This window comes from Pelophylax lessonae, assembly GCF_965119305.1.
Source record: "Pelophylax lessonae genome assembly, chromosome: 9".
In the NCBI taxonomy this organism is placed as follows: domain Eukaryota; kingdom Metazoa; phylum Chordata; class Amphibia; order Anura; family Ranidae; genus Pelophylax; species Pelophylax lessonae.
Window position 1 is genome coordinate 114,681,661 of NC_138776.1, and position 14,721 is coordinate 114,696,381.

A 14,721-nucleotide genomic window follows, 5' to 3' on the forward strand; every position below is an offset into this window, starting at 1 on the left:
TTTTGCGATTTTTTTTTTACCAAACATATGTAGCAGAAAACAAATTGGCCTAAAATGTTGATTTTTACTATTTTTTTGGGGGGAATTTCATATAAAAAAATGTGAAAAATATTGTTATTTTTGCAAAATTGTCGCTCTTTTGTTTATAGCGCATGATCAAAAAATCGCACAGGTGATCAAATACCACCAAAAGAAAGCTCTGTTTGTGGGAAAAAAGGACGTCAAATTCATTTGGGTACAGCGTCGCACGTCCACGCAATTGTCCGTTGAAGTCACGCAGTGCTGAATCGCAAAATACCCCCTGGTCAGGAAGGGGGTAAAATCTTCCGGGGCTTAAGTGGTTAACCACTGCTGTGTCACCCCCCCCCTTCACCACACAATTCACCACTGCCACCCCCACCAATATGTAATCTCACCAAATTCCCCACTGTTGTGTCATCCCCCACCACCCCACACATTTCACCACTGTCACCCCCCCCCCACCCCAACATATGATCTCCCCACCAAATTCACCACCACTGTATCAAACCCCCCCCCCCCCCCGCACACACAATTCACCACTGATCTCCTCACCAAATTTATCACTGCTGTGTCATTCGGGGGAAATGACACAGCAGTGGTGAATTTGGTGAGGAGATCAGTGGTGAATTGTGTGTGGGTGGGGGGGGGGGGGGGTTATGATACAGTGGTGGTGTAGGCCCCCCCCTGCCAAACCTCACAATTCACCCACTCTAATATGTGATCTCCCCACCAAATTCACCACTGCTGTGGCACCCCTTTACACCACACAATTCACTACCGACACCCCACCAATATGTGATCTCCCCCAAATTCACCACCGTTCTCATTCCCCACCACACAATTCACCACTGACACTTGGGGCTGACAATTCAGCACTGCCCCCCCCCCACACCAATATATGATCTCCCCCCAAATTCAGCACCACACTGTGATTTCCCCCCCCCCCCCCAGACCTGATCACTCACTACTACTACTCCCACCCCCAATATGTGATGCCCTTTAGAACTGATCATTCACTTCTACCTATCCCCCCCCCCTTTCCCTGCCAATTCACTGCCACCCCATTCCCAACCTCCACTGACACTACCTGACTTTATATTGGTGTATCCATAACATCTTATTCCATCAGTCCCTTTAAATGCAACACCATCTGTCATACTGCAAATACCAATACCACTTATAGGTGTCTGCAGGAAACTGCATACGTGACCCCCCCCCCCCACCCCCAGACCCGGTATTTCTCCACTGCCTAACCCCCCCCCCCCCCCCCACTGCTACAATGTGATTCTCCCCCTGACTTAACAATTCACTATTGCACCTCACCCCCATTGCCACTATTTAATTCCCCCCTCCCTTTAGGGTTGCCACCTCATCCCTTTAACCACTTCAGCCCCGGAAGATTTTGCACCCTTCCTGACCAGGCCCTATTTGCAATTCGGCACTGCGTTACTTTTACGGACAATTGCGCAGTCGTGCGACGCTGTACCAAAACTAATTTGATGTCCTTTTTTTCCCACAAATAGAGCTTTCTTTTGGTATTTGATCACCTGTGTGATTTTTATTTTTTGAGCTATAAACAAAAAAGCGACAATTCTGAAAAAAAAAAAAAAAACAATATTTTTCACATTCTGCTATATGACATTCTCAAAAATAATCTAAACTTTTTAACATTTTACGCCAATTTGTTTTCTGCTACATATTTTTGGTAAAAACAAAAAATCACAATAAACGTATTTTAATTTGGTTTGTGCAAAAGTTATCCCGTCTACTAACTACAGGAAAGATTTATGTAATTTTTATTGTTTTTTTTTTCTACTAGTAATGGCGGCGATCTGCAAAATTTTAGCGGGACTGTGACATTGCGGCGGACAGATCGGACCCCTAACTGACATTTTGACACTTTTGGGGGGACCAGTCACATTACTACAGTAATCGGTGCTAAAAATATGCACTGTCACTGTAATAATGACACTGGCAGGGAAGGGGTTAATACTGTTGGTGATCAAGGGCTTAAATGTAAGCCTAGGGGAGTGATTCTAACTGTGGGGGGTTGGGCTTGTGAAATGATCAGAGACATGCAATCCTATATAGAAGGATCACATGGGCTCTGTGATCATTCCAGGGAGAAGGGTTTACAACAGCCGACCTCCCTTTTCTCTCAGCGGGGAGAGATTGCAGGTGTCAGGCGGCAATCGGAGCCGCCTGACACGTGCTGGCTTCTCCGCTGACGAGCGGGGCGGGAGTGCGCCGGCAGCAGGGCGTGCTCACTCCCTAGACTCCCCAGAGCGACCGCCATACATGTAAGGCGATTTGCCTGGGAGCGGCTGCCTGCCACAGTACATCTGTGGCGGGCAGTCGGCCAATGGTCAAACCAGGACACATATTAATTACACAGGTTCTGTGACTGATTAAGGTCGTAATTAAACTCATTTGGTGCCTTATGTGCATTATATTAGCCTCAGAACCTGTTTAATTCATGTGTCTCTGGATTAAAGGGATGAGGTGGCAACCTTAGTCCAGCTAGACCTGGCAATTTACCATTGTAATGCTCTGGTTTTGTCTATTTATGATTGTGTAATGCACTGGTCTTGGTTTGTCTGTTTATTATTGGTAATGTACTTGTCTTAGTTTGTGATCTATTTTGCACAGTTTGGTTTTTTCATTCGTTGTTTATATTGCACTTGTTTATAAATGATTGCACTTTTGTTGCTTGTGTCTAAAGATTTTGTAGGGTGTGGCTGGAGGTGGGATGTGGGTGTGGCTGGAGGCGGGGCAGGGGTGTGGCTGGAGGCGGGACATGGGTGGGGCCTGAAAGGGGCCCTTGATTCATTTTGCCCGGGGGCCCTGAGGGTTCTCAGTCTGCCCCTGTCCACAGACTCTCCTTGAGAAGGAACTGTCTTAGACACTCGCTTCATATGGTGTTTTAAAGACTGACAAACTCCTATGGCTGCTACTGCTGGTGCTGGTTGTATCACAGAACCTGCAACTGCAAAGCAGGCTTTCAATAAAGATTCCAACTTCTTATCCGCTGGATCTTTAAAAACCTGGGCATTATCCACAGGACAGGTTAAATTCTTATTGACCGCAGAAATGGCAGCATCCACAGTCGGTATATTCCATTTCTTGGTAAATTTTTACTCCGTAGGATACAATAGGAACAAAAATCCTATCAGAATGGTCCCAATCTTTATACATTTCTTGCTCCAAGAGTGAATGTATGGGAAACGTCCGAGGACTATGAGTAGGGCGCAATGAGCCTACAGAGGAAAAAGAGACTTCAGCTGTCTGTAAGGGAGGACATTTGTATCCAGACCTGACCATTCTAGTAAGAGACTGAATAAACAATCTCTGGGTCTGAGAGGCTGATAGAGACTCCTCTAACCCTGACTCCCCAGAAGTGGAAACCTCAGCTTAACCTTCCATAGGGTCACCATCAGCTACTTCTTCCACATCCTCTGCCCAATCCTGAACTGATTCAGGGGGTGGCTGAGGTGAAGGGGATCTATCAAGTTTCCTCCTTCCTTGTGATGCTGCAATCATACCAGCAATCCTACCCTCAAGGCTGGCTAATGCCGATGCCAAATCATCCTTAGTGACGTAGGTTGCAGCAGAGGTGCTTGGAGTAGCTATTATGCCTGACAAGCATAATGGCTCAGATTGGCTAGTCGCCCCTGGCTCTTCAGGAGAAGTAGACACAGTGGAAGTAGGGCTAGGACCTAAAAAGGCCTGATGGTGGCATCACAGTGCCTATCCAACTGTGCCCCCCCCCCCCAGCCCTTTTATGGGCAGACATTGCTTTAAAGCAAGACAAACTTGAGGTACTATCTTAAAGCCCCGTTCACATTGCCGCGATCCGACTTGGGGGGGCGACCTCCGAGGTCGCGGTGCGAGCAGCGCGCCGCGACCTCGGAGCAGCCGCCACGGACTTCATAACATTGAAGTCTATGGCGGTCGCCTCCGGGTCGCCCCAAAGAAGCTCCGGACCCTTTTTCTAAGTCGGAGCGACTTGTGTCGCTCCTATTAGAACGGGTCCGCAGCTTCCCTATGGAAGGTGACCTACGGCGACCTGTGAGGCGACCAGGTCGCCTCACAGGTCGCCTTAGTGTGAACGGGGACTAAGTGTATAAAAAATATGTAAATAAACACTCATGCCAAACAAACTCAATAATAGAAGCAAAGTGCTACTGCTACAAGACCCTGCGGGTAATAATCTGTGTAAATAATAATTTGCTGCAATAAAGAACTGCAATTTGAGCAAAATTCCTCTAAAATCCACTAAAGTGCATATGTGCAAAAAAAAGGGGGTTTGTAGCATTTAAAAATTATTTTGTGTCAGCATATCCCTCCTGTGCAAACTATACAGAAGTGAAAATTTAAATATACATAAATAAAATAATGTGATTAATAGACCAAATATATAAAGTGCTTTTGGTGAAAAGTGCAAAAAAGGCAATAATAGTCCAATATTAATAAAAAGTCCAACAAATTAAGCCCATGTATCAGGCGAACACAACCATGTGAATATTTTTCTGACCATGTACAGTAGGTGGATGGAAAGTAGTGATGGTTGGACCCTCCAGACACCGCCAGAAAATAGGAGAATTGGGAACTCACCAGAAGTAGTTGATCTGTGGCCTTATGCCAACAAGAGATCACAAACGCTTAAAAGATCTCCAAGATCGGGATCCCGTAATCCGGACACTCTTATTATCCTTTGTGATGGTCTCAGGGGACACAAGCCAGAAAGAGAAACAAACTCCTCCATCACTACTTTCCATCCACCTGCGTGGTCTGAAAAATAGTCACATGGTTGTTTTCACCTGATACACGGGCTTAATTTGTTGGCTTTTTATTAATATTGGACTGGTATTGTCTTTTTTTGCACTTTGCACCAAAAGCACTTTATATATTAAGCACTTTATATATTTGGGATATGTTGACACAAAAGAGTTTTTAAATACTGCAAACCCCCTTTCTTTTTTTTTGCACATATGCACTTTAGTGGATTTTAGAGGAATTTTGTGCTGCTCAAATTGCAGTTCTTTGCGATTTGTTATTTACACAGACTATCTTAAGTGTACTCAAGGCTAGTGCCAAGCTTATACAGCCTAATGCACACAGCACTGATAATCCCAAGATACAAGACCTGTTTGTGCCAGTAACATACATCCACAGTGACTCACGCAACCCAGCCTCTGCTGCTCTGTTTCCCCTTCAGCCTCTGACAGAGGCTAGTGTGCTGGAAACCGTTCCTTCCAGAATGAACCCATTTATGCAATGTAGTGCATGTGCAACGTGGTACGTGGCACCCACGTGCATGCCAATTGCGTTTGAACAGGCCTTCCATGCGGTGTACACCTTTACTTAAAGGCGAAGATTCCAGCACGTGTGCGAATATGCCTACGCCATAGACACGCTATCAAGGAAGAGACGAACATGCAGACGCGTATGCGCCAAGGCAAAAACAAAAAACGTGGTGTGAGAGCAGCTTAGGCTGAATCTTGTTTGTCACAGCTGATACCCTTCAGGTGATCCGTTCAGGGTAGAAAACAATGTGATAACAATAGGCAAAGAAATAATGATTTAAAAACAACTTTGCAACAATCCCACAACTGCTCAACAAGATGTAACTAGCAAGCATAACCATCATAGTTTTATGGAGGGATATACATGACACTGGGTCTCTGTTATCTTTAAGAGGAACAGTGCATAAAATATTTACAATTTGCAATTATGCCAGCAATTTTTACCTTCAAGGTTTGCTGTATAAGTAAATATTTTAAATTGGACTCACCAGTCCTGCTGCAGGATTCTGTTTTAAAAAAGGAATCCAATCTTTACCCATCACAGCGAGCTTTGTCTTAGCAACCTTCAAGGACTGGGTCCCCATGTTTTAGAGGAGCCACAGCCTTGGACCTGTAGAGCATGCTGCACAGAGAGCCTTTGGGGTTTGGTATTTCAAGGGTCCAGATCCCAGGGTCCAGCATCTAAAAATGACAGTTATTCAGGCAAAACCTCATATCTGGTTCCCGAGGCTCAGGTACCATCTTTTTAGTTAATTTACTGTTTAGGATGGATCTGATAGCTAACCCCTTAGATTCAGTGATCTTTGATCGGGGTATGAAGCACAATCTTCTGTCTTCATTTGAAGAGAAAATGTGGCGAGACTCTCCACAGTGACCATCACCTTTAGACACTGGCAAAATAACTGAGGTATATCCTGTGTGGGAGGGTTTTTATAGGGTATCATCTTTTCTGATTGATTGCCAGTGTTCTTCACCTAAAGATGGCTATATAACTCATATGTTATGATTTATGGCTGTGTGTTCCGTGATGTACGAAAAGAAAAAAATGTGTTATTTGTTTCATAATGTCTTTTGAGTTACAGTTCTTTAGAATTATAAATATACAGCGGTGGGTATCACTGTGTCTCTGATTCAAGAAGGAGAACTGTGCTGTCAGGGCAGGCATGGAACGCAGGCAACCAGAAGTGATGTCAGAGTGGGCGGGACATGTTTACCACCGCTGGTCAGCTGGAATTTCCACCTGCAGTTGTCTTTACTCCCAGGAGGCATCCCGCTGGATGTTATGGATTCATTGACATGCCTGTTTTCACTTCCATTTTATTAGTGTTTTTAACCCTTCTTGTCGTTAAAGTGTTTTATTACTGCACTTAGAAGTGCCTTCTTTTCTACTTTGTTTAAAAAAAAAAACTGTCACATGACACTAAAAATAGGTATCAGTAATTGATATCGGTGAGTACTTGAGAAAAAGTATCAGTACTCGTATTCCGTCTTAACTGGTATGGGTGCATTCCTAATAACTACTTTGTTAAAGAAAGATCTGTATACTTACCTGTTTTTTAGGCCACTCTGTTCTAGTCACATAATTGGCCTGTGTTAACTAGCAGCAACTTTAGGGGAGAAGGGGGAATGCCGACAACAGATGACCCATAGTAAGCCTATGGATGACATCATTGTTTAGGCATTCAGGCTGTTGTAAAGGATTCTCTTCTCTCCCCTGTAGCTGGTGCTGGCTGACACAGTATAGATCATGTAACTGGACTTGAACTGCCTGATAATAGGTAAATATACAGATTCCTCTTTCACAAGTGAATTAGTATAGGACGGTGGTCAAAGTAGTTTTATGATAGTTAGCGTTAGCGCGGAATTCCACTTTAACTTGGAAAATGATCTTCTATTGCTCTCAGCCTGTTCTAAATTCCTTTTTATTTTTAGCTGGGATCTGTTAAAGAATGGCTACATGTGCTCCCACTCTGTGTAGTAACTTTCTCTTGCTCATCCCTGAGATACATTAGGATTTGTAATGCTAATTTTCGGGACTCTCCCGAATTTGCCAGGAGAGTCCCGAAAAGTAGCTTAATGTCCCACTTCATCTTTTCCAGGCCATTGTCAAGGAAATACTGCCTTGCTTATGTGTGAGCGGAACCCAGCTGACGCACACATCAGCTGAGCCTGACAGTCTATTGATACAGACTTGCATACATTTCCTCTCCATTAGTAGCCACTGTATAGAAGGGGGACGTTTCTACTAAGCAGGCATTGGCTTCAAGTTCTGAATAGAAGCATTACCTACTCACATGTGGGCGGCTGAAACACCCCAGGTCTCGGTCAGCCCTCAGCATGTACTGTACTCCTGCCAGCATAAGAAAATGCGGAAGAGGATGGTGTGAAGGTTACTGCACAAATAATAGAGATGAGGTGTTTGGCCACAGAGTTGTGATGAGGGACACATTTCAGGCAGTGTTTTGCTGGGGTGGCATTGAAGGCAGTGCTGTGTCAATTCATTTCTAAAAGATGAACCCTGGTGACTGAACATTTACTCTTTTATTGCTGGCAGAAGAGTTGGAAATGTGTGATTTGCTAGAAGATTTGTGTGTTGGAAGTCATAATTATTAACCATTTCATTGGTTGCAGATCCCTGGTGGAAATGCACATTTACCCCTTTAATAGCTAGATTAAAGGGTTAATCATGCATTTTCAGAAGGGTCTGCTATTAAAGAAATGGTTAATCATGTGCTTTCATCAGGGATCTGACAGCAAAGAAATAGTTAATCATGTCCAGCCACCAGGTCAGCAAGGATATTCTAGCAATAAAAAGGTTAATCATGTCTCTAGCCACCAGGGATCTTACTAGCCTAAGATCCCTGGTGGTTAGAGCCATGATTAACTCTCATTTCCAGCAGATCCCTGGTGGCCAGGCCTGTCTTTAATGTGGGGCAAACAGGGCAGCTGCGCTGGGCTCAGTCATTGTTAGGGGGCCCAAAGCAGCTGCCCCTTGGGCCCGCATATAGGGGGCCCAAGATATTAATACTGCAGACTGCACCAAGTACATCGGTGCATGTATTCCCTGGCCAGCAAGGAGGGAGCAGGGCCGGAAGCTCCACTGCCGCTCTGACCCCGTCCTATGCAGCCTGTATACACAGAGACTCAAAAAATGGTAATGGGAGAACTGTGCGCCCTGCCTCCGGACCTATGAGCGTCCCGTCCCTGGACCTCAGAGTGGGTAGTGAGCCAGGCTGGCTAGATAGGTATGTTCTTCTCCCAATGGACACTGTTATCCTAACCCCTGACCTGATCACCAAGTACCTGTACATTGCTTATAGGTGGGATTTTAAAATGGTTACTAAGTTGATCATCCCTCCTGTACTAGATCTGCAGTCTCTGGACATCTCCTGTATTAAATCCGCAGTCTCTGGTCATCCCCTGTACTAGATCCACAGTCTCTGGTCATCTCTCGTACTAGATCCGAAGTCTCTAGTTCTCTCCTGTATTAGATGCACAGTCTCTGGTTATCTTCTGTATTAGATCCACAGTCTGTGGCTATATCTGGTACTAGATCTGCATTCTCTGGTTATCTCCTGTATTAGATCTGCAGTCTCTGGTTAGCTCCTGTATTAGATCCGCAGTCTCTGGTTAGCTCCTGTATTATCCTGATCTGGTGTAGTACACCGAATTTGAGTCTTCCTGCTATTCATTATATGTCTAAGAGCAGTCAGAGGGGCCTAAGAAAATGTTTGCCCAGGGTCCAATCGGTATTAAAGATGGCTGGACATGAATAATTATTTAATTGCTGTCAGATCCCTGATGGAAGCACATGAGTAACCTTCTTGTAGGATCACGTCCATATTAAATTAATGTCCCATCCCTAATTTAGGTACATGTTCCGCCTACAGCAGCTTTCTGGACTAACAGAAATAATGGTGTCCCTAAAAACTTTTTTGGAATGTTGGCAACTATAGCTATAGCAGAATTGTGCACATATACCTGGGTATATAAAGTTTTTAATAAAGATACCTCCAGATCATTTTGGTTGCAAAGGGACCTTGCTATACTGTCCGATACATACCACAATGGAATATATCTACTGATATGATAACCTACGCAGACAATATGAGCTGTACCATAAAACATTTTATAGATACCTGCAACTTCAGCATGCTTTACAGGCCCAATTTGGGTCTCAAAGCCCTAAACTGTCTAATTAAGGGTTAATATATACACGTAGAACTGCCCGCTAGAGAGCTGCAGAGAATTACACTTTCTTGGGTCCCCTGGGTTACCATTAGCAACTGACAATAGATAAACGGCAGTAACAGTTCTTGGCTCAGACAATAATTAGTCCAGAGGATTTGGTTTTTGTGTTTTATTTAGAACTGGGATGGGAGAAGATATGAGTGGGATACTCCAACTATGAACTATGCACAAACTTGAGGACAACTATCTGTAGTGTTCGGCAAGGCCGCTGCTTCACCTTGCCACAGAAGTAAAGATAAAAAGACTGTTCCTTTTTGAATATTCTCTTCAGGGTTAACAACTTGGCACCCCTTTACTATCACTGCCTGTGTGCTGACACCGTCCGCTGACTCTAGCCACTGGAGTGATCCCCTTCCTGGGCAGATCCTTTGGCAAGCTCCCCTGTACTCACAGACACTGTTTTTCCAGAGTTGCTCTGCCTTCAGCTCCACAGTCAGTTTCACAGGACCTCTGGGTTCAGCCACACCACTGGTTCACTGCCTGTGACCACCCTCCTCAGCAAACAGTAAGAGAGACAGCCGTCACCCTCCTCCTGGGACCTGGCTTCCCGCCCTAAGATACCCTGTCACATGTGTCCTTGGCTTTTATAACCTATCCCAGGATGCACCACTGTCTGTGCCAACCCACTGGGACAGTTACACAGCCTGTGCGTCACTGGCTGGGTTTCCTCCCCTGTCCAACATGCTCCCCTATTGGACACACTCTCCGACCAGATGAATCACACATAGACACATGCAACAGGCCTGACTAGAAATCCTGCTCCCCTGTTAAGCAGATAGAGCAACTAGGTTTTACCTACCGCTCTGCTGATAAGCAGGCAGAGAAAACTATACTCCCTATCTAGCACCTATCTAGGAGGGTGCTACATCCACTTTGCTCTTTTTTATTGAATGTTAAGTATGTCTCAACATGATGGATAAGGATTTGGAGGCCCGCTCCTCGCATTTTACAGTCTACCCCCACAGTAAATAAAAAAAAAATTCAACAATTATATCTCATCCTGGCTCATGTATTTGCTGTGAGCCCTATCTCCACCTCAAAATGTCTATGATGTGCTCAACCAGGAGCTGAGTTTAATCATTTAATATGGACCTATCCAGTCATAGCTAGTTATTGGAAATAGGTTACCTGCTTGCTATCCAATTTCTTTCTACTTCCATCCAATTCACCCCGGAATTATGTTTGTTAGGATTACTTGATGAAGAGTATAGTTCATATTCCTATCGCACACCTTCCTGGTTTGTGGGCACTTGTGTACTGGGTGCTGAAGCGATCACCAGCTGGCCACTGGATCGGTTACAAATAGATAGATACTCGCCAGCACACCAAGGATCTTGCAAAAGCAGTCCAAAAACCTTATTCCAGAGAAGATCACATAAAAAAAAATGAGTGCAACGTTTTGGAGCCAAGCAGGACCCCTTCATCATCCCTCATCACATGCCTGACGAAGGGGTCCTGCGTGACTCTGAAACTTTACACTCATTTTTTTTTATGTGATCTTCTCTGGAATAAAGTTTTTGGACTGCTTTTGCAAGATCCTTGGTGTGCTGGCGAGTATGTATCTACTTGATGAAAAGCTCTCGCCCAGATACGTTACAACATTTTTGAAAGAAACTTTGTTCTTGGCAAGGAAGAAAATTGCCAATCTTCCAGGGGAATAATGCTGTCAATCGAATCCTCCCATATAAGAAATTCAAATACAAACAAAGAGGGTATCCTTGTAGGAAGATGCAGCGTGATGCAGCGACAGACAACACACCATCCAGGTACAGTAAGAGGAATATATTATAACAGAAGTCCAGCATTAGAAACAGGCTGAGAGGGAAGGCAACCCAAGTGGGAGCACGCACAAGTTGTAAAATCAAAGAGGCAGTAGAGTGGTGGACCAGAGGTACTGACAGCATCTGTGTCAGGATGCGCAATCCAGCAAACAAGATAACTCCTCTGGATGAACTTCTGGGCACAGGCTAAAACATACTCCCTTTCATTCTCTCAAGAATTGGGCACTGGCTAATAAATATGCACATTCTCATGCACGCCAGCACTTGCATGCACCTGTGACAGATGCTGGCGCCAAACAGACTTTTTAATTTCAGCTAATGCTCAGGATCAGTGCTGCTTTGTCTTCAGCCTCCTGTGTACCTGTGATCCTGTTTCCTGCTTCCAGTTGCTGAATGGACTTGTCTTGACCATTCTCTGAATTCCACCTGCATCGACCTCAGCTTGTCCCCTGACCTCTGCTTCTGTCTGCTCCTTTGGCTTCTGTTCCACTGATCAGTTCCAGACCTTGCTTTTCTCCTGATCACGTTCCTGTCTGTGTCCTTTAACCCGATCCATCCCGTCTGTGTATGAGCCGGCCTGCCTGGCCTTGCTACTCTGCCTGCTGTCACCATCTGACGACTTCTCCTGCCCAGCGAGGACATCTGCCCTGCTGCTAGCAAGACTTACAGGTGCTCATGCCACTCTGCAGTCCTGTGCCTCCTGTCTACACTATAAGGAGCCAGAGTCAGAGGTAAAGGAAAGACCTTCCTCATCATATCAGGCTCTGCTACATGATAATCTGTCTCAAGGAGTGGAATGTGGTCTGGCAACTCTGCACACAAATGGGAAGGCTTCCAGGAAGAATGGTGTGTCCCTGCACTTTCCCTACTCCTGCAGAACCTTTCCCTGACACTTAAGCAATGTCCCTGACAGACGGGTGACCTGTCCCTACTATAGCCACCTTCAAAATGTGCACCAAACCCGGGAGCCAGGGTCTTAAATAGACTCACATGGGGTGCCAGCATTCAATTTGATAGCTGCCTCCCTGTGACCAAGGAAACTATAGAGGAACTCAGTTCTTCTTGAATATCTTCTCCACCTGCATTGCCGTTGCGGAAGAGCTTTACCTGCCGTGGGGAAAATAGACTGTACCTGCCTAAATCCTCGTAAATATTATAAGGTCTGGGATGTCTGTTGCTACTCAACTCATACTATAGCTGTCAATGGCTGACAGCCCCATGTTACATTGTGATCTGTCTGAGGAGGTCTTATCCTATCCCTTTTAGATATTCGTTTGTAACATCGAATTAATGTACTGTATAACTATACAAGAAAGGAGACAGAGTTTATTCTGGTTTCTCGGTTTATTGGTGTATTGTTAAACCGTATTGCACTGAAATCTGATACCTCTGAGCATTTCCTCTTACGCTGTGACCATTGTACTCTGTACATTGAAATCTCATGCAAAAAAAAGATACCTCCAGATAAATGTTGCAGAAAAGTTCAGTTGCAGGGGCCCTGAGGATGATTTCTCCATCTTTGTGAGACTTGAAGACAAGATCAGCGGTGATGGAGAGATCCTCCAACCGATAATCAACCAGACTGGAATGCAGCTTCTCACGCACAGAAACTGTGATGTGGCACTGGAAACCAGAATCAGTCTATCTACTCTGCATCATAGTCCCAATTAGCTTCTATTCTGTCATGCAACCAGACCTCTAACTACCAAGTGGCCGTTGGATGCCTAACCTGGCTCTAGAAACAAACAAAAGTAAAATTCCCAGTTCAATTTGCTAGCCAGTTTGCTTACCAACCAGATTAACCTGTCTAACAGTTTGCGTCAGCTGGGCATCCATTATGCCCCCAATTACCTTTAGGAGGGATGGGCCACCTCCAGGCTCACCTGCCCCCTATGTATCCATTAGCTTGCATGTGCTTCCACTGTGAAGGCTCTTATAAATTCATTAGAGTTAGGACTGCAGGTATACAGGGAGCCGTGAAGTGGCCCTGCAGCTTTCACATGCGTTTGCAAATGTGTGCTAACTAAACCCCTGTTTTGACGCAAACTGTTAGACAGGTTAATCTGGTTGGTAAGCAAACTGGCTAGCAAATTGAACTGGGAATTTTACTTTTGTTTGTTTCATGTGCGTTGGCCTTCCATGTGTTCTTTGCTATGAAGGCCAGTAATAGGTGGGGGCAGAGGCCATTTTCTTTGTTGCTAACCTGGCTCTAGCCTATTCTGGTTATTGAGCCCTAAGATAAAATTAGCTATAGAATCCAAGATTAAAAGGGACAGGGTTAACTAAAATAACAGGAATAACGAAAAATATCCTGTATAGACCCCAGGACAAAGTGGTTATAGAGTCAGCTCAAAATTGGCAAAAAGGAGATAATTTTATCAATAGAGTGTTCTTAATTTAATTTATCTTATCTTAAGATACAAAATATTATAACAGGCACTGCAACAATAGCCGAAGACAAGACAAAACAAAAAATAGACAATCTATTCTAGAGGGATATGCGCGGCTGCTGCCGTATGATCACAAATGTGAGAGGGTCGCCCTCTAAATGCAAGTCCCCTTGAAGCGCGAGCTGTGTGAGGATGGAAAGGTGTATGGGGGAGGACAAAGTTCCTGTTAAAATGGACTTGAAGTAAAACGGAATTGGCAATAATGAATTGAATAAATCCAGTATTAGTGCATTAATTCCATTCCTTGAAAGGTAACTAACAATGAATTTCTCGTAAATGTCCTCAATAATAGGGTGATTTATCTTCTCATATGAATTAACTGGTTGGAATCATATATCCACTCCGCGCCTTGAATGCGGACACAGCAACTGTGCATGTATACGTCTGGGAGCAAACAGTATTTCACAATAACAGTGAATCATCAGCAATGAGGTAATTGTGTGTCGTGACAATGGTAGCTGTATTTGCTACATATATGCAGTCATTAAAGGGGCTCTCAAATATTATGTGGTTGAACAAATACCTCTAAATAGTAGATACATCTGTTTTGTCTTTTTCCCTTCAAAGAGCAAGTGAAGGCTTGAGGATAAAGTTCCAATGTTGAGGTCTCTACCAAATTCGGGGATAGTAGAAAGATGGTATATCATTCTCTGTAGCCCGCCATCTGACAGGGATCTGAGTTGCGGTATCATGGCCGCTAGTGACGTCAACGCGTTTCACAATGGAATTGCGTAGCTTTGTCTGGACCTACTATTATACTGGAAGATGACCACTACACACATACAGTAACACAGATCTAGTTATCTGGCACTGTACATGGTAGATAACAATAGGACAGAGTTATCTCTGTCATATTGATTCAGATACTCAGGAAGCTATGGCTGCAGTTAAACTATTTGAGCATAGATACTT